At 35.7% G+C, this 19,821-nt stretch overlaps 1 protein-coding gene and 1 pseudogene across 4 annotated transcripts in view; one reads left to right on the top strand and one right to left on the bottom strand.

Annotated features, from left to right (window-relative positions):
- AKAP6 (A-kinase anchoring protein 6) overlaps nucleotides 1-19,821 on the bottom strand; it is a 662,618-nt gene that overhangs the window by 79,036 nt on the left and 563,761 nt on the right. The window lies entirely within an intron of this gene.
- On the top strand, nucleotides 15,218-15,689 carry LOC104650802 (tropomyosin-like; annotated as a pseudogene).

The following is a 19,821-nucleotide window of genomic DNA, read 5'->3' as shown; positions in this document are numbered from 1 at the left end:
CAGGGCAGGAAAGAGTGGGAAGATATATTTAAAGTGCTAAAGGAAAAGAAAGTATTATTGGCAACCAAGAATACCATATTTGGCAATAATGTACTTCAGAAATAAAGGAGTAAGGACTTTTCTAGAGAAACAAAAGTTGTGGCAGTTCATCACCACTAAGCCTGCCTTACAAGAAATGCTAAAGGGAGATCAAGTTGAAACAAAAGGATGCTAAAAACATGAAAACACACAAAAGTATAAAACTTAGTGTAAAGGTAAAGACATAGTCAAATTCAGAAAATTCCAATAAGGTGTTGGTGCATAAATCACCTGTAACTCTAGTATAAAAGGTAAAAGTCTCTAAGCATTAAAAATAATTATAGCTAAAATAGTTTGATAATGAATACATCTTATATTATGTATGTAAAATACATGAATTGTGACATCAATAAAATGTGAGGGCAGGAGAAGTCAAAATTTAGTTTTTGTATGTGGTCAAAGTTCAGTTGTTAACAGTAGTTGCATACTCCATGCAAATTGTAACCAAAAGAGAGCAAGGTGGCTATACTTCATCAAAAACTTTTACAAGAGACAAAGATGATCATTTTATAATGACAAAGGGGTAAATTCATCTAAAGGATATAACAATTATAAATATATATGTACCCAACATCAGAGCACCTTTATATCTAAAGCAAATATTAATAGAAATAGAGGGAGAAATAGCAATACAATTATAGTAGGGGATTTTAATATCCTGCTTTCAATAATGGACAGATTAAAATTCCAATGACATTTTTTATATAAATAGAAAAAAATTCTAAAATTCATGTAGAATAAATTTTAATAAATTCAAAATTTATGTAGAATAAACCACAAAATACGCTATACAGCCAAAATAATATTAAGCAAAAAGAAAAAAGCTGGAGAGATCACACTCCCTGAAATCAAAACATACCACAAAGGTATAGTACTCTAAACAGCATGGTACTCACATTAAAAACACACACATGTAGTCCAATTGAACGAAACAGAGAGCTCCAAAATAAATTCGCCCATTCATGGTCAATGTACTTTCAACAAAGATAGCAAGAACACACCATGGGAAAAGGACAGTCTCTTCAATAAACTGTCAGGAAAATTGAATATACACATGCAGAAGAATGAAAATGGACCTTTATCTCATACCAAGAATCAACTCAAAATGGATTAAATACTTGAAGGTAAAACATAAAACCAAAATTACTAGAAACTTTCCTCCTAGAAAACATAAAAAAAAAGTTTATTGACATTGGTCTGAATGAGTTTTGGGATACGATCTCAAAAGCACAAGAAACAAAAATAGACTTATAGAATTACACCAAACCAAAAAGCTCTGCACAGAATGGAAACAATCAACAGAGTGAAAAGAACCTACAGAACGGAAGAAAAAATTTACAGACCATATATCTGATAGGAGGTTAATATCCCAGCTAAATAAGGAACTTAAACAACCAAACAGCAAGAAAACAACCCAAATGGGCAAAGTACCTGAATAGATAATTCTTAAAAAAAGACAGTTTTATAAAACAATGCTAAAAATCACTAATCATCAGAGAAATACAAATTAAAGCCACAAGGAGATATCACCTCACACCTGTTAGAATGGCTATTGTCAAAAAGACAAAAGATAACAAGTGTTAGCAAAGATGTGGAGAAAAGGGAACCCTTGTACACTGTTGTTGGTAATGTATATTAATATAAATATTATGAGGAGGGGACAGGAGGGGAAGGAAAAAAATAAAAACAAAATAAAATAAATATTTTGGGAAACAATATGAAGTGTCCTAAAAAAATTAAAAGCAGAACGACCACATGATCCAGCAATACCACTTCTGGATATATATCCTAAGAAAGTAGAATCAGTATGTCAAAAAGATGTTTGTGCTCCAGTTTTCATTGCATTATTCATAATAGTCAAGATATGGAAAAAACCAAAGTGATAAATGGATACAGAAAATGTGGGATATACACATTCAGACACACACACACACACACACTGAAATGCTATTCAGTATTTAAAAAGAAAGAAATTCTGTCATTTGTGACAACATGAATGAAACTGGAAGACATTATATTAAGTGAAATAAGCCAGGTACAGGAAGACAAATACTGCATATCTTACTTATATGTAAAATTTTAATAAATTGAACTCAGAGATGAGATTACAATGGCAGTTGCCAGAGACCAGGGTAGGGGATGGGCGGATAGGAAGAGATATTAGAATGGCAGTTGCCAGAGACCCAGGTATGGTAGGGAGGGGTGAAGAGATATTAGTCAAAGGGTCACAAAGTTTCAGTTAGAAAGGAAGAAAAATGATAAGTATATGAGGTGATGGATATGCTAATCAGCTTGATTTAATCATGTCGTAACATATACATATATTAAAACATCACACTGTACACTGTAAATATGTTCAATTCTTACTTGTCTATTATATCTTAATAAAGCTGGGAGGTGGGGGGTGGAAATCCAATCTCTTCCCTCTCACTGTAATTGTCTGATATCAAGCCCTTAGGGCATATCACCTAAGTTACAGAATAGCAACCTCCTAATAGGACTTTCTCCTTTCAGGCTGGTTGAAATAATGCTCTGCAAGACCACCCTCCTGCTCTGAAACACTGAGGACAGCCCTGGTGAATTAGCAAAGAGTCAGCTACTTGCTCTGCTTGCAGCCCTACTTGACATTAGACAGTTCACCCTATGCTTCAGTGTTAATAAACAATTCGCTATTCCATATACATGGTCTTTCTCAGCCCTGAATTTTAATCAAATTGAAGAAAAACTAAAATTTTCATTTGGTTTTTGTCTTAGACTGAAATATCTGTACAGAGAGCCATTTATATAATATTTCAAAGAGAATCTATTCCAACACCCAGTGTCAGAAAACAATAACTTAAAAATGGACAGAAAAATTGACGCACACATCAACAGACACTAGTTCCAAAGAGGGTCCAATTTGAAGACTCAGAACAATACTGAAATAAATTAATACCAAAAAAGAGAAAACAATCCATGTCTTGAAAATATGCACAAAGATACTGCATTCATGGCACTGAGGTAAGTGGGCATTTTTAAAGACAGAACAGTTTAAGATCAGTAAAGATTACATAAAAATAAAAAGAACTTTCATTGAACTAAAAATTATAGTGAAAACAATGAACTGCAAAATTAGGCACTGCAGAAACAGAAAACAAGCTAGAGAATTCTACCAGAAGTCTCTAGATGAAGAAATAAAAATAAAAATAGACTTTTTAAAGTGAAGGCAAGATCTAGGAGATTCATTATGCACAGAACAGGACTTCCAAAAGGGGGAACTAAACATACGGGAAATTGCAATAATCAAATAGTGGGTAAAACTTTCCTGATATAAAGCTGGATTTTCAAAATCAATTAGGACTCTACCATGTTCCCAGAAAAAAAAAAAAATGGAAAGAGACAAATACCCAGTCCTATATAAATAAATGAAATTAAAACAAAAGCTACAACTTACACATAAAAGAAAGCATATCTTCTCTTTTATGACTATGAATTCTAAAAGAATCATTAGCAGTTTTGATGACAAAAGATTACATTGCCTTTAAAAAATTTTATATTCAGCCAAGCTATTGTTTATATGCAAGGTGAAAGTAAAATACATTTTCTGACACACAAGGGTTTGGAAAAAATACTAGAAATGGACTTTTCCTGTGAAAATTATTAGAAGATGACCCAATAGCCAGTACTAAAAATGCATTTTTAATGGAAAGTTGTGATATGAAAAAAACTGAAGTTCAGCAATGAAAACAGTATAAAGAATTAACTCTGAATTACTTATTTTTTATTTTAAAAAAGTTATTTAGCAACCCAGTCAGGCTCTCCTGCCCAGGATAGAGTGCAATATAAAGAATTAACTCTAAATTACTTTTATTTTTATTTATTTAAAAAAATTATTTAGTGATCCAGTCCTGCTCTCTTGCCCAGGCTAGAGTACACGATTATATCTCACTGTACCCTTGAACTCCTGGGCTGAAGTAATCTTCCCACCTCAGTCTCCTAAGTATCTAGGACTACAAGTATACCACCACCACACTCAGATAATTGAAAACTTTTTTTTTTTTTTTTTTTGCAGAGACGGGTCTGGGTCTTGCTATGTTGCCCAGGCTGGTCTCAAACTCCTGACATCAAGTGATCCTCCTGTTTCAGTCTCTGAAAGTGCTATGATTACAGGAATGAGCCACGAAGCTAGGCCTGGATTACTTTTAATATAACACAAATGTCAAAAGAAATTCTTGAAGGTATGAAAAAGGATATCATTATATTAGTAAAATAATACCTAAAAATTAAACCTAAAATTATATAATATCAATAAAAATGGAGAAATAGGGTAGAGAACACAGAAAAAAACAAGCTCATTTTTAAATTTTAAAAGTGGCATCTGCTTTACTCTTGATACTGCAAATAAAGAAAATATGTGATTTTAAAAAATCCTTCCAATTCACTAGTGAAAATAAAGAAAACAACATTCCACATAACAAAATGTTTAAACTAGCCCATGATATAAGCTTCATGGTATTGCTCAAACCTAGCCCAGTGTCTGCCACATAGTAGGTATTCAATAAATATTTACTAAATGAAAAAAATGAAACAATGTGATAAGATGAAAAAAGATCAGTAATCTTAAGGAAATAAATATGAATGGGGTTAATATTCTTATTAGAAGACAAACGATGTCAGATTTGGTTAGAATGCAATTTGTAAGAAATTTACCTAAAATAATACAATATGAAAAATTGAATAAGAAAGTGATAGGCAAGCATATACCAAGCCTCTACATATACTGTGAAGGACTTCAAGTTATCTAAGAGATGAGAAAGGAAGAGGCTAGGCCTATGATTGTAGGGCTTCTCATTAGCTCTTCCAGAGTCAAATCCTCCGTCTCTTCAACTTGGTCATTAATTTTAACCAAGAGTTTTCTGTCTTCCATGTCTTATAGATCTGTACATTTGATTACCATCACTGCACCCTCATTTTATTAGTGTATTTCTTTTCACTTTAAAAATGACTCAATCAAACATGTCTCTGTTAATTTATAAGCCAATAAAAATATATTCATGTTTTTTCAGTCATGAAAAGTACAACTTTTCAGACTGAAATTCATAACTGGGAAGATTTTTTACTTTCCCATTTTAGGCCGGTGTCTGTATTCAATATTGCAGTATTAGAAAGGAAATGGGTACAAAGAGAAAGCTTGCTACTGTGGCCCAAAAGGCAGTAACATTGCAATTTTGGTTCAAAAGATGCTTCTTTCCTTTTGAAGCATCATTTTGAATGAGGGAAATATAAATCCTGGTATACAGAATTGGCTATTGGCTGATCTACCCAAAATTTTGTGCCAAGCTGAAAGTGTTTAAAGAAATTAAATGTCTATAATTGAATACAATTGCCAATGGAAAAATATAGTTCTTAGAGTATCACAGAAGGTTAGAGTTGAAGGAAATCTTTTCATTCATAAAAACCTAAATTTATAAATAATCTCAGGCAAAGAAAAATTACTTACTGGAGATTACACAGCTGAAAGTCCAAGGTCATAATGTTGCCAACTAACGGAAACTAGTGATGATACTCAATAAATACTATTAATTGGAAGAATAATGTTGTAGTAAAAGTTATAGAAAATAACCAGCAAATGAATATGGATATTAAAATATGAAATTTGTTTCTCTCCTTAAATGAAGGTCTAATTGTGTGTGTATCTGTGTGTGTGCATGCTCATGCATGCAAACATAAAGCAATAATTTTGGAGAAGTCAAAGGTAAAAGGAGGGTTTACAAAAGAAGGTCAGGGAGACAGAAGTTGGGGTAGAAAATGGACTCAAAGTAGCTGGTTTGCCACCTTGCTCAAAAGCAGAAAAGTAGCCCAAATGTAGAGACTGGGACTTGGTTTTTAGGACCCCAAAAGAGCTCTTCCTTCCCAGATCAAAGGGCAAACTTGGGAGGTATACTGACTACCTCCTTTTTTCCAAGTCTTGGAAGGGAAAAAAGTTCTCTTATGGTTTTACCTAGATGGTAAGTAGGCCAATGATCCAATTAATAGATAATTCAGTTCTTAGAGATCATACAACTCATCAAAGTAAATGAAACCCCAAGAAATTTGCTTTATCTATTTACTATAACCCTGTTTTATTAAATGTAAATGCTTTTTTGAAAGTACAGTGTCATGTTTTAGCAATTATAATGCTGACTGCTAAAATACATTGAGCTCTTAGTAGGCAGGCCCTATTTTAAGCAGTCTTCATTTATATATTATCTAATTTAACACTTGCAACCACTTCTTAAGGTAATATCATTCTCCCCATTTGTAGGATAAGAAACCTGTAGCTTTCAGGAAGATCATCCATCAGAAAGCGGTAGAGCCAGGACAAACACAAGAAACTTGAATCCACACTTAAGGATCTAAACTACGATGGATCAGATTCACTGTTCCCATCCTATATTTACTCAAGTGGAGAAAATAGAGATACCTTTGCAATTATGTTCTTCCAGTTTTTTTCCTTATTTGTATTTAATAACAAAGAAAGTTACATTTAAGTAATTTAAGAGATCAATTAAGAGTAGAAACATTCATTCTCTGGTTTCAGAGAATGCTGTTCTGTCTGATTTTCAAGACAGTAAGTAAAGATGGGTGAGATCTCTCCTTCCTCTTTCTAGGTTAGCATGACAGCCCTTGACTTCCATGAATCTGGTCTGTTTGATAGCAGCAGTACAAACATCACATATAAAATGAGTACACAGCTGTATCTCTGCCATCTCAAACCAAGGGCAGAACTCTCTATTTCATAGGAATCATTCAGCATCTTCTAGCAAAATACTTAATCAGAAAAAATTGGGCTGCTATTCTACTTTCTTTTACTTTAGAAAACTGCACTGGGACTGCCTATAAAGATGTCCTGTGGGTCTTCCCTCTACCTTCAGACAGTAGTGTGAATAACATTTATTTATAATAAATCTATCTTTGAATTTCAACCTTAACCCAGCCAATTTTTCTTATAAGGCAGTTCTGAATTATATTCAGTTATTTAAAGTTATTTCCAAAGAAGTGTTAGGTGATGCATTTTTAATATGTGGTGGGGAAAAAAATCTGATAAAAGGCTGTTGATGAATATATGCAGTTTTCTTTTGATGGACATACATGGTTAATATAATAGTTTTTTTAAAAAATGTATCCATGACATGTAGAAAGGATTAAGTCCTGTTTGATGTATGCTGATTTTGAAAATGTATTGTACGCTTTTTTTATGGTTAGAATGAGTTAGTGTAATTCTTTCTTTGTAACTTTGCCAACAGCATCATTACAAAGTTTGTAACGGCTCCAGGATAGAGCATCAGAGATGATCCAGGCACCTGAGGAATCATGGCTACTTTTCTTATACATCGAAACTGCTAAAACATTCTATCCTGTCTTTCAATCTCATCTTTAAATGTGGTTCTGGGGTCAGAGAAAATGGAATTGCTTATGATACCATTTAAGATTGGTTACAATGGATATGAGAAATTCCCCCTAAATTCCTTGATGAAATTTGTCTTATTTTTATTTCAAAAAATTATGCACTGAGGTTTTAGGAAACATTTCTTAAAGCATATGATCTATTTAGCTCTTTTCTTTCTTTATTCTGTAAAAGTACATTAGTGACACTCCTTTTCAGAGTAATTACTTGGTAATGCTGCATATTTCATTGTTAATTTGAAATCCTTTTTAGGCCCTATTCTATAAATTTTAATTTCCAAGATTTCAAACATTGACTCACTGACTTCTTCCATCTGGCTGTCAAGTATTCAGAATGGAATAAGGAACAATAGAGTAAACTATGTGTTTTTCTCTTTTAAGAAATAGATCCTTGACCTAGGGACTTTTGAGTCTACAAAGTGGCAGATTCGGAAACAGTTTCTAGGTGTGACTAATGGCTCTATCACTTACTAACTTTATGACCTTGAGTAAGATACTTCAATATTCCCCACCTCAGTTTTCTCATCCATAATAGTGGATGGGCAGAGCAAGATGGCAGAATAGAAGGCTCCCTAATTGTTTCTCTTGCACCCCTTGACAAGTACACCAATTTAACAAGATCCACTCTGACTGTCCTGCATCTTAGACACCAGCTCAACCACAGCAGAACAGGACACTAGTCACATTTTTTGTTGCTGTTGCTGTTGAGGTGGAGTCTTGCTCTGTTGCCAGGCTGGAGTGTAGTGGCATGATCTTGGCTCACTGCCATCTTCGCCTCCCAGGTTCAAGTGATTCCCCTGCCTCAGCCTCCCAAGTATCTGGGACTAGAGGCATGCACCACCATGTCTGGCTAATTTTTTGTATTTTAGTAGAGACAGGGTTTCATCATGTTGTCCAAGATGGTCTGGATCTCCTGACCTCATGATCCTCCCACTTTGGCCTCTCAAAGTGCTAGGATTACAGGTACAAGCCATTGTGCCTGGCCACCACCAGTAAAAAATTTTAAAGCCTCCATTTCAGGCCCTAGTCCTGGATGACATCTCTGGACATACCCTAGGCCAGTACCTTGCAAAGAAGATCCCAGTCCTGGAAGCATTAATCACCTGCTAACTGAAGACCCCTTGAGCCCTGAAAAACCAGCAGTGATACCAGATAAGTAGAGGGCATGGATGAGCCTCTGAGATTGGCTGGCTTCAGGTGAGACTTAGCAGATTCCCAGGTGTGGTGGCTACAGGGAAAAACTTCTGCTTGAGGAAAGCAGAGGGAAAAGTAAATGGGACTTAGTCTTGCATCTTAGGTACCAGCTTGGCCACAGAGGGGTAGAGCACCAAGTGGGCTCTTGGGGTCCCGCATTCCAGGACTTGACTCTTAGATGGCATTTCTGGACTTGCTCTGGGCCAGAGGGGAGCCCACTTTCCTGAAAGGTGAGTCCCAGGCCAGGCAGCAGGCACCACAAGCTGATTTAAGAACGCTTGAATCTTAAGGGAATATGAGTGGTAGTCTGGCAGTACTCCTCATGGTCTATAGTCGTGGCCATGGGGTGAGGCTCCTCTACTTTTGGAAAGGGGATAGAAGGGTGGGAAGGACTGCATTTTGTGATTTCAGTGCCAGCACAGCCACAGTAAAACAGAACACCTGGTAGACTTCTAAGGTTTTTGACTTTAGTCCCTAACTCCTGGAAGGCACCTCTTGGACCCAACTGGGGCCTGGGAGAAATTGCCACCCTGAAGGGAAAGACACAGGTAAAGCTGGCTTTGCCACCTGTTGATTGTAGAGCCTCAAGGTCAAGTGCAAATATAGGCAGTAACTAGGGAGTGTTTGCAGCAGGCCTTGGGTTGGACCCAGTGTTGTGCTGGTTTCAGGTTTGAACCAGCACAGTCATAGTGATAGTGGCCACAAGGTTGCTTGTGTCATTCAACCCCCAGCTTTAAGTGGCTCATAGCAAAGAGAGAGAGAGAGAGAGAGAGAGAGAGAGAGAGAGAGAGAGAGAGACAGAGAGAGACAGAGTCAGAGACAGAGACAGAGACAGACAGACAGACAATTATTTTTGTTTGGCAGAAAATAAGGGAAAAGAACAAGAATATCTGCCTGGTAATCCAGAGAATTCTCCTAGATGTTGTCCAAGACCATCAAGGCAGTACCTCCATAAGTCTGCAAGAACTACAGCATAACTGAGCATTACTGGGTTTGGGGTGCCCCCTGAAGCAGGTACAGCATAGATCATAGCACCCTAGTCCTTTCAAACATCTGGAAAGCCTTCCTTAGAAGAACAGGTACAAACAAGCCCAGATGGTAAAGATTACAATAAATACCTAACTCTTCAATGCCCAGACACTGAAGAACATCTACTGGAATCAACACCATCCAGGAAAACATGACCTCATCAAATGAACTAAATAAGGCACGAGAGCCCAGTCCAGGAGAAACAGAGATACGTGACATTTCAGATAAAGAATTCAAAATAGTTGTGTTGCAGAAACTCAAAGAATTCAAGATAATGCAGAGAAGGAATTCAGAATTCTACCAGATAACTTTAATGAAAATATTAAAATAATTAAGAAGAATCAAGTAGAAATTCTGGAACTGAAAAAAATGCAACTGGCATATTGAAGAATGCATCAGTCTTTTAATAGCAGAATATATCGAGCAGAATTAGTGAGCTTGAAGACAGACTATTTGAAAACATAGTCAGAGGAGATAAAAGAAAAAAGAATAAAAACTATAAAGTATGCCTATAGGATCATCTAGAAAATAGCCTCAAAAGGGCAAATCTAAGAGTTATTGGCCTTAAAGAGGAGGTAAAGAGATAGAAAGTTCATTCAAAGCAATAATAACAGAGATATTGTTAAACCTCCAAAAAGATATCAATATCCAAAAAGTTTATATAATACCAAGCATATTTAACCCAAAGAAGGCTACCTCAAGGCATTTAATAATCTCCCAAAGGTCAAGGATAAAGAAAGGATTCTAAAAGTGGCAAGAGAAAAGAAGCAAATAACGCACAATGGAGCTCCAATACGTCTGGCAGCAGACTTTTCAGTGGAAACCTTATAGGCCAGGAGAGAGTGACATGACATATTTAAAGTGCTGAATGAACATTTTATCCTAGAATAGTATATCTGGCAAAAATATCTTTTAAACATGAGGTAGAAATAGAGACTTTCCAAAACAAACAAAAGTTGAGGGATTTCATCAACACCAGAACTGTCCTACAAGACATTCTAAGGGGAATACTTCAGTTAGAAAAGGACTTTAGTGAGCAAAAAGTAATCACCTGAAGTTATAAAACTCACCAGTAACTGTAATTACACAGAAAAATAGAATATTTCAACAATGCAACTGTGGTGTGGAAACTACTCTTATCCTAATAGAAAGACTTAATGATAAACCAATAAAAAATAACAACTACAATAACTTTTCAAGACACAGACAGGACAATAAAATATAAATAGAAAAACAAAAGGCTAATAAGTGGGGTGATAAAGGTAAGATGTAGAGTTTTTATTAGTTTTCTTTTTGCTTGTTTATTCAAACAGTGTTGTTCTTACCAGCTTAAAAGAATGGGTCATAAGATAGTATTTCCAAGCCTCATGGTAACCTCAAACCAAAAAACATACAATGGATACACAAACAATGAAACACAGGAAATGAATCATATCACTAGAGAAAAACATCTTTATTAAAGGAGAACAGGAACTAAAGAAAGGAGAAAGAGAAGACCACAAAACAATGAAGAAACAAATAACAAAATGGTAGGGGTGAGTCCTAACTTATTGATAATAATGCTGAATGTAATAGACTAAACTCTCCTATCAAAAGACACTGAGTGGCTGAATGTATGAAAAAACAAGACTCATTGATCTGTTGCCTACAAGAAATACACTTCAACTATAAAGACATACATAGACTGAAAGTATGATGGAAAAAGATATTCCATGCCAACAGAAACTTAAAAAGACAAGGAGTAGCCATATGTATATCAGACAAGATAGATTTCAAGATAAAAACTATAAGAAGAGACCAAGAAGGTCTCTATATAATGATAAAGGGGCCAATCCAACAAGAGGATATAATTTAAAAGATGCATGTACTCAGTATAGAGTACCCAGATCAACAAAGTAAATATTATTAGAGCTAAAGAAAGACATAGGCCCCAATACAGTAATAGCTGGAGACTTCAACACCTCCACTTTCAGCATTGAACATAAAATCTTGTAGACATAAAATCAAGAAAAAAAAAACAACAAACAGTGGATTTAGCCTGAACTATAGACCAAACGTATCTAACAGATATTCTCAGAAGATTTCATCCAAGAGCTGCAAAATACATTCTTTTCCTCAGCACATGGATCATTCTCAAGGATAGACCATATGTTATATCACAAAATGAGTCTTAAAACATTTTAAAAAATGGAAATAATATCAAGCATCTTCTCTGACCATAATGGAACAAAACTAGAAATTAATAACAAGAATTTTGGAAACTATACAAATACATGGAAATTAAACAAGATGCTCCTCGATTACCAGTAAGTCAATAAAGAAATTAAGAAGAAAATTGAAAAGTTTCTTGAAACAAACGATAATTGAAATACAACATACCAAAACCTATGGGATACAGTAAAGGCAATACTAAGAGGGAATTTTATAGCTCTAAGTGCCTACATCAAAAAAAAAAAGAAAAACTTCAAATAAACAATCTAACAATGCATCTTAAAAAACTAGAAAAGCATAAGCAAAGCAAACCAAAAATTAGTAGAATAATAAAAATCAGAGCAGAAATAAAAGAAATTGAAATGTAGAAAAAAAAACACAAAAGGTCAAGGAAATAAAAAGTCTAAAATTGAAAAACCTTTAGGCAGACTAACAGAAAAAGAGAGAAGATACTAATAAATACAATCAGAAATGAAAAGGAAACATTACAAGTGATACTTCAGAAATTCAAAGGATCATTAGTGGCTACTATGAGCAACTATATGCCAATACATTAGAGAACTTAGAAGAAATGAACAAATTCCTAGACACTTACAACCTACCTACCAAGACTGAACCAGGAAGAAATCTAAAACCTGAACAGACCGATAACAAATAATGAGATTGAAACCATAATAAAAAGTCCCTCAGTAAGGAAAAGCCAGGGATCCAATGGCTTCACCACTGAGTGCTACCAAGCATTTAAATAAAAATTGATACCAATCCTACTCAAACTATTCAAAAAAATAGAGGAGGAAGGAATACTTCCAAACTCATTCTATGAGGTCAGTATTATCCTGATACTGAAACCAGACAGAGACACATCAAAAAAAAAAAAAAAAAAAAATCCTACAGGCTAGTATCTCTGATAAATATTGATGCAAAAACCCTCAACAAAATACTAGCAAATCAAACTCAGCAATACATTAGAAAGATCATTCATCATGACTAAGGGGGGATTTTTCTGAGAGATGCAAAGATGGTTCAACATATGCAAATCAATCAGTATGATCCATCATATCAACAGAATGAAAGATAAAAAATATATGATCATTTAAATTGATGCTGAAAAAGCACCGGATACAATGCAGCATCCCTTCATGGTAAAAACCTTACAAAAACTGGGGATAGAAGGAACATAGCTCAACATAATAAAAGCTATATATTACTGAGCCACAGAGAGTATCACATTGAATGGGAGAAAACTGAAGGCTTTTCCTTAAGATTTAGGACATGACAAGAATGTCCACTTTCATTGCAGGCCAACATAGTTCTGTAAGTCCTAGCTAAAATGATCAGATAAGAGAAGGAAATAAAAGGCATCCAAATTAGAAAAGAAGAAGTCAAATTATCCTTATTTGCAGATAATATTATCTTATATTTGAAAACCTAGACTCCTAAAAAACCTATTCGAACTGATAAATTCAGAAAAGTTTCAGGATACAAAATCAACGTACCAAAATCAGTAGCATTTCTATATGTAGCAGTGAACAATCTGAAAAAGAGATTAATAAAACTAATACCATTTATAATAGCATCAAAGAAAATTAAATACCAGGAATTAACCAAAGAACTGAAAAATCTCTATAATTAAAACAATAAAGCATTGATGAAAGAAATTAAAGAGGACACCAAAAAAAAAATACTTTATTTTCATGGATTGGAAGAATTAATATTGTTAAAATGTCCATACTATCCAAAGCAATCTCCAGATTCAATACAATCTCTATCAAAATACCAATGACATTCTTCACAGAAATGGAAAAAAAAAAATCCTAAAATTTATATGGAACTACAAAAGATCCAGAATAGGTAAAGCTATCCTGAACAAAAAGAATAAAACTGTATACCTAACTTCAAATTATACTACAGAATTAGTAATTAATCAAAACAGCATGGTACTTGTCTAAAAACAGACACATAGACCAATGGAACAGAATAGAGAATCCCAAAGCAAATTCCCACACCTAGAGTGAGCTCGTTTTCACAAAGTTGACAAGGACATATACTGGGGAAAAGACAATCTTTTCAATAAATGGTGCTGGGAAAACTGGATCTCCATAAGCAGAATAATGAAACTAGATCCCTACCTCTCACCATATACAAAAAACAAATCAAAATGGATAAAAGACTTAAATCTACATAAGACCTCAAACTATGAAAGTAATACAAGAAAACACTGGGGAAATCTCTAGGGCATTGATCTGGGCAGGTATTTCTCGAGTTATACCTCACAAGCACAAGCAACTTCAGCAAAAATGGACAAATGAGATCAGGTCAAGATAAAAAGCTACCACACAACAAAGGAAACAATCAGCAAGGTGAAGACACAACCCACAGAAAGGGAGACAATATTTGCAAACCACCCATCTGATAAGGAATTAATAACCAGAATATATGAGAAGCTCACACAACTTTATAGGAAAAAAAATCTAGTAATATGATCAAAAAATAGGCAAAAGGTTTGAAGAGTTATTTCTTAAAAAGACACACACATGGCAAACAAGCATATGAAAAGGGACTTAACACCACTGATCATCAGAGAAATGAAAATTAAAACTACCGTGAGATACCATTTCATCCCAGTTAAAATGGCTTTTATCCAAAAGACAGGCAATGACAAATATTGGTGAGGATGTGGAGAAAAGGTAACTCTTGTTCACTGTTGGTGGGAATGTAAATTAGGACAACCTATGGAGAACAGTTTGGAGTTTCCTCAAAAAACTAAAAATAGAGCTACCATATGATCCAACAATCCCACTGCTAGGTATTTACTCAAAGGAAATGAATATATTGAAGAAATTTCTGCTCTCCCATATTTGTTGCAGCACTATTCACAATAGCCAAGATTTGGAACAACCCAATTATCCACCAACAGATGAATGGATAAAGAAGATGTGGTATAGGTGAGAGGAGGCTGCAAAGCTGAGCAGAGGAGGCAGGAGCCCGAGTGAGAGCAGTAGCTGGGTGGGCACCACGGCTGGGATCACCACCATCAAGGCAGTGAAGCGCAAGATCCAGGTGCTGCAGCAGCAGACAGATGATGCAGAGGAGTGAGCTGAGCGCCTTCAGTCATAAGTTGAGGGAGAAAGGCAGGTCCAGGAACAGGCTGAGACTGAGGTGGCCTCCTTGAACCAACCAGCTGGTTGAAGAGGGGCTAGATTGTGCTTAGGAGCACCTGGCCACTGCCCTGCAAAAGCTGGAAGACGCGGAAAAAGCTGCCGATAAGAGTGAGAAAGGTATGAAGTTTATTGAAAACCAGGCCTTAAGAGATGAAGAAAAGATGGAACTCCAGGAAATGCAACTCAAAGAAGCTAAGCACATTGCAGAAGAGGCAGCAGATCAGAAGTATGAAGAGGTGGCTTGGAAGCTGGTGATCACTGAAGGAGACTTGGAACGTACAGAGGAACAAGCTGAGCTGGCAGAGCCCCGATGCCAAGAGATGAGCAGATCAGACTGATGGACCAGAACCTGAAGTGTCTGAGCGCTCCTGGAGAAAAGTACTCTCAAAAAGAAGACAAATATGAGGAAGAAATCAAGATTCTTACTGATAAACTCAAGGAGGCAGAAACCCATGCTGAGTTTGTTGAGAGATTGGTAGCCAAGCTGGAAAAGATGATGACTTGGAAGATAAACTGAAATGCACCAAAGAAGAGCACCTCTGTACACAAAGGATGTTTGACCAGACTCTGATTGATCTGAATGAGATGTAGAATGCCCCAGTCCCACTCTGCTGCTGCTTCTCCCTCTGACCCTGACTCCACCTGAGGCCAGCTTGCACGAAGCTGACCATTAACTGAGGGCTGATCTTTAACTGGAAGGCCGCTTTCTCCTTTTGCTGCCCCCACTCCCTGGATCTTTTTCACCAAACTGTCTCTTCCTCTTCCCGGAGATTCCAGCTGGGTTACAGGTTGAGCACCTTTGGAAACAACATTTAAGGGAATGTGAGCACAATGCATAATGTCTTTTAAAAGCATGTTGTGATGTACACATTTTGTAATGTCCTTTTTTGTTGTTTTATTGCAACCATTTGTAAAACATTCCAAATAATTCTACAGCCTTGAAGCAGCAATCTAATCCCTTTCTCACTTTTGGAAGGTGACTTTTCAGCTTAATGCATATTACCCTCTCCGTAGAGGAGAGGAAAAGGTACAGGCCTGTCTCACTGAGAGCCAAACAGAGCTCAGGGAAAGACTCTACTATGGGAATCCTCATTACTCTGTACAAAGTACCAGCTAAACCAGAAAGGTGATTCCAGGAAGAGTTAGCCAAACAACAAAAAACAAAAAACAAGTGGTGTTCAAGTTTTCAGCTTTAAGATATCTTTGGACAACATTTCTATTTTTTATTTTTTTCATTAGAAGTGACAGAATTAAGATGGTAAGACCTCCGAGACCAAATTTTTGTCCCATCTCTAACCCCTCCCAACTGCTTACAGAATGGATCAAGTGCCCCTTATGTTGAGGTGACCACTTAATTGCTTTCCTGCCTCCTTGAAAGAAAGAAAGATTATGCTTTTGCCACTGATTTAGCCATATGAAACTCATCTCTTTACACTTTTCTGAGTTTGAAGCTGCTGTCTCTAACCATCTCATTGTGCTTTGTGGCAGTCAATGCTGGAGAAATCTTGAATAGCTTATGTACAAAACTTTTAAAATTATATTATTTTGAAATTTTGCTTCTTTGGGTTTGTGGCACTCTGGCCACCCCATCTGGCTGTCAGCCTCTGCAGTCTGTGGGCTGGCAGTTTGCTGATCTTTTAAAGTTTCCCTACCCATTCCTCATTTTCTGGTAAGGTTTCTAGGAGGTCTGTTAGGTGTACATCCTACAGCTTATTGGCTTAAAATGTACTCTTCTTTTATGTGGTCACTTTAGAGCTGATTGGGAGAAAGAGAAATCAATAGTGAAACTGTTTTGATACTGAATATTGACAAAAAAAAAAAAAAGAAAAGAAAAGAAAATGTGGTACATACATATAATGGAATACTATTCAGCCATAAAAAATAATGAGATCCTTTCATTTACAACAATATGAATGGAATCAGAGATCATTTTGTTATGTGAAATAAGCCAGGCACAGAAAGACAAACATTGCATGTTCTCATTTGTGGGCTCTAAAAATTAAAACAATTGAACTCATGGACATAAAGAGTAGGGGATATGGTTACCAGAGCCCGGGAAGGCTAGTAGAAGCAAGCAGGATGGTGAATGGTTACAAAAAAAATAGAATGAATTCTATTCAATACTTATTCAAGACTTAGTATTTGATAGCACAGCTGGGGAACTATAGTCAATAATAACTTAATAACTAAAAAGGTATAATTGGATTCTTTATAACATAAAGAATACATACTTGAGGGGATGGATACTCTGTTCTCCATGATGTGATTAGTACTCATTGCACATCTGTAACAAAACATCTCATGTGCTCCATAAATATATATGCCTACTATGTACTCACGAATTTTAAAAATTTAAAAAATAAAAGTAAAAAATAAATAGGGGTTCGTACTATAATATGTCTCAGGATGGTGATGAGGAATAAGTAAATGAATGCAGATAAAACATTTAGAACGTGTGCCTCATACATATTATTTGTGGTTGTTACAATTATTAAAATAACTTTTTGTCCCCTAATGCAATTGTAGCATGGTCTCCTTTCTTTAAAGAAGACATAGACTGTATCCATTCCCATGCTTATCATAATTTTTGTAATATAGAGAAGGGTCAGGAAACTATGGCCTCTAGATCAAATCAAGCCCACTTTTTTTTTTTTTTTTAAATTATCTGGCTTTTACAGAAAATGTTTGTCAACCCCTGATTTAGAGTAAAACAAAGTTTCAAAGTTTATTTGAAAAGTCAGTGAAAGACAATCATTTCTCCTTTGTCTCTGTTGCTTGTTGCTATGGGGATTCAAACAAGTCACATTACCTTCCCAAAACTCAAGTTCTTCATTCATAAAAATAAATACCCACACATATAAGAAGGTAATGATAATTTTCTTATATAATTAGTGTATATTTCAAGTATAACAATATGCATAAAAGTGCTTTGCCCGATTTAAATTACTGAAGCAAATTTGGGGCATTAATCATCAACAAGATTATTAAATCTAATCCACTCATTCACTTTCCTGATGACAAATCTTGTAATAGGTCTAAACTTGCTCTGCCTCAGCTGATTTTGGGACCAGGCCAGTGCTGTGGCCTTCTTTAGCTGAAATGAATAATATCTTCCCATTTTGAGTCTTCAGAATAATGAATTTGGTTATGGAATACAAGGAACATATGATTAAGTAATTATTTTATTTTCTCTCTGAAGGGTCATCATTAAAAAGTAGTGCTTTCCAGCCAATGGCATTGAAGCTGCACACACATGGCTTGAAGGGGCCCTTTGCCAGCTGGCCTTATTGAATCCCTGACATGCTCTCCTGCATTTTGTTGTCAGAGTGTGTTCGCTCCTTGATAATTCTGCATTACTGTCCCAGGGCTCTTAGGTTCACACCTTCATGTTTCTTCCCTCTTGCTGGCTTTGGACTCTTTCTTTGTTGAGTAGAATTTTCTCCTGTGTCTAATCCCACATTTCTCAGACTTACTGCTTAAAGAAAAGGAAAATGTTCCACAGTTGGTTGTTCTTTTTTGTGAAAACTGAAGATCCTGATCCCTTGTCTCATCCCAAACCAAACTATTAGAAAAAAACGCAGTTCTGTCTACAAAGCAATGGGTTTTCCTCCTCACATGCAGCACCTTCCCTTCCATTCTCCTGGAGAGTACATTGTAGTCTATCTATCATTACTCTTAGTGTCATATAAAGAAATTCAGTTCTGTTAAAAGCCTGAGGATTTATAGAATAAAGACTCATAAAGCTAAACCCTGAGGATAAGGCCTGTCCGATTCTGTGTAACCTGTCATGGCAGGAGACCTTTAGGAACCCATAAGAGACAGAGCATGGCAGAGGGTTTCTCACATGTAAAAAGGTTCTTCAGTCATTCTCTTATCTGAGCTGTTTCATCACTTAGAAAAGCAGAATGTACCTGTTCCCAGGGTTTGTAGGAAGTAAAAACTTTTTACTCTGCACATGCTTAATACCAATTATAATTTTGACAGGTTACAAACATTATATTATATTATTATTATATCACAAACATTTGCTTCCATTCTTTCAATGAATGTGGTAATACACAGAAAACTGGATTAATCACACATGAAACACTAAGAGTAAACACCTCAGAATTATTTAAAACCCTGCTTTGGAAAGAGATTTATAACAACAGTCAAGAATAAAATTTTCTTTAAAAACAATAAAAAAAGTACCATTATGCTAGATCCCCTTACCTTATCTGCTCAAACTCCTCCAGGTCAACTTTAGAAAGCAATTAGTTTCAAGTCATAAAGAAAAATCATCAGGCCCCTATAATCTCAAAAAGTTGGAAAAGTTTCATTAAAAGATCTGAAGACTCTATCTTCCTGCAGTAGAGGTTAGGATGGGTCAAGTAGAGCTATAACAGCAATTCATCTGGGTATTAGATTTTAGACCATAAACCCATTTGCCTTGGCAAGATACTCTGACTTCTAGTTTGGTCTTTTCAATTAAGTGGCAAAAGAGGAGATTTTCAACGAAAGCTAATTTATAGGTGTGCAATGCAGATAGTTTATTGGGAAATATTGTAGTCTTGTCTTTGAGGGTGACTCCTTTTGGGTTATGGAGGTGAGCAAGATAATTCTGCCTGTTTGGCAGAGGGAGGGTGAATCACATGCGACTAAATTTTCTAATAGATTACTGGATGATTGCAGACAGGGTAGGATGAATAAAACCTGGTCCTACAATGCTTAGAGAAGAAATGGT

Source organism: Saimiri boliviensis, chromosome 2 (assembly GCF_048565385.1).
Source record: "Saimiri boliviensis isolate mSaiBol1 chromosome 2, mSaiBol1.pri, whole genome shotgun sequence".
NCBI classification, from domain to species: domain Eukaryota; kingdom Metazoa; phylum Chordata; class Mammalia; order Primates; family Cebidae; genus Saimiri; species Saimiri boliviensis.
The sequence above is the reverse complement of the archived record's forward strand: the minus strand, read 5'-3'. Positions and strand labels throughout refer to the sequence as shown.